This window comes from Heteronotia binoei, chromosome 7 (genome assembly GCF_032191835.1).
Source record: "Heteronotia binoei isolate CCM8104 ecotype False Entrance Well chromosome 7, APGP_CSIRO_Hbin_v1, whole genome shotgun sequence".
In the NCBI taxonomy this organism is placed as follows: Eukaryota; Metazoa; Chordata; class Lepidosauria; order Squamata; family Gekkonidae; genus Heteronotia; species Heteronotia binoei.
Window position 1 is genome coordinate 43,805,360 of NC_083229.1, and position 1,419 is coordinate 43,806,778.

The following is a 1,419-nucleotide window of genomic DNA, read 5'->3' on the forward strand; positions in this document are numbered from 1 at the left end:
TGGTTTTGTGTTACTTGCTGCTTTTTTTTGGTACCACCTTTTTGTAAGACTATAATCAGTTAACAATAAAAAGGATTTTTGAGGAACATAGGTCAGCTTCACTTTGTTAATGATCTGCCGTCAGTGGACTCCTGTTTGTTTGTTTTTAAACCAGTGACTAACTGTAGAAGACATGAGTCACAAACAGGAAAAGCTAGTCCATTGACTGCAAACTTAAGTTTATCCTTTATGGGTTGTACTGGGCATTGGCTGTGAACAAAATACATTAGTTATGTCTTATGATGGTGCTTGTTCATCAGGGTCCTTAATCCTGGTAACATTTCTTGAAGCCCTATTTATGTCATTGATACTTTTTGTAAGTAATGGTTTCCAGGTGTTGAGTTCAACACTTGCATTGCTTTGGCTCTTTGAAAATGAAAATGTACAGTTACTATTTAGGAGCACTCTCTGACAGAGAACAATGGCTGATCTCTGCCAGCAAGACTTCTATCTTCAAAGTAAATCCAGTCAGCAAAGTAAGCTGGCTCTTATCCCATTTAAGGCTTCCTCAATATGTATGTTTTGTGAACAGCTTTGTAAACAATGAAGAACCCTTCACAATGAAGTTATTTTAGTTCCACCATGTTTTGTAAGTTTTTACTGTGAGTATGTTTCTCAGCACAATTCTTAAAAGTTTTACATTTTGGGTAATAGCACGTACAAAGTCAAGGAAAACATGCACTAACATTTTCTGTATCTTGCTAATAATTTTCTCCAGAAGTGCACAGTAACTAACAAAATGGATTGATACATGCTGGAAACTAGCAGAGAGGAAGCCAAAATATGCTTTGGTGGATAACAAGTATGCCCTCAGTTATGCAGTAATAACTGAAGCTATTAAGTCATAGTGCTATTCTAAGCAGAGTTATACACTTCTAAGTCCATTGAAGTCAATAGGCTTATAAGACTGTAACTCTGCTTATGATTGCACTGTCAGTATACTATGTTAGCCTTGTTAGTAACAGTGTCTTCATTGTTCTCAAAGAATAGTTTTAAATTATTGGTTTCCATGAAGCTGTTTGTATTTGAATGGAGATGGAAGCGGAGGGGAGGAAGAAAGGGTGGTTGTTTTAGAAGGCATCCGAGTGAAATCTGTTTCAGTAAAATATACCCCCCTGGCTGCACACACATACGTTACAGTACATACCTGATATAGCCTGCTTGGCCATGGGATTTGGTGCTAACAGATATAAGTAGACTGCCCAGCAAAGCTGTGAGAAGTAGCTACTGGCTCTTAAGCCTGTCTAAATTGTACTATTATGGTCAGACTATACAGGCCTGATGTCCTAAAATAATATACTAATAGAAGCTGTAATTGATCTACAAAACAATCTTGTACTTTTCTGGGTCCCGTCCTCAGGATCCCGGACTTCACAGGCT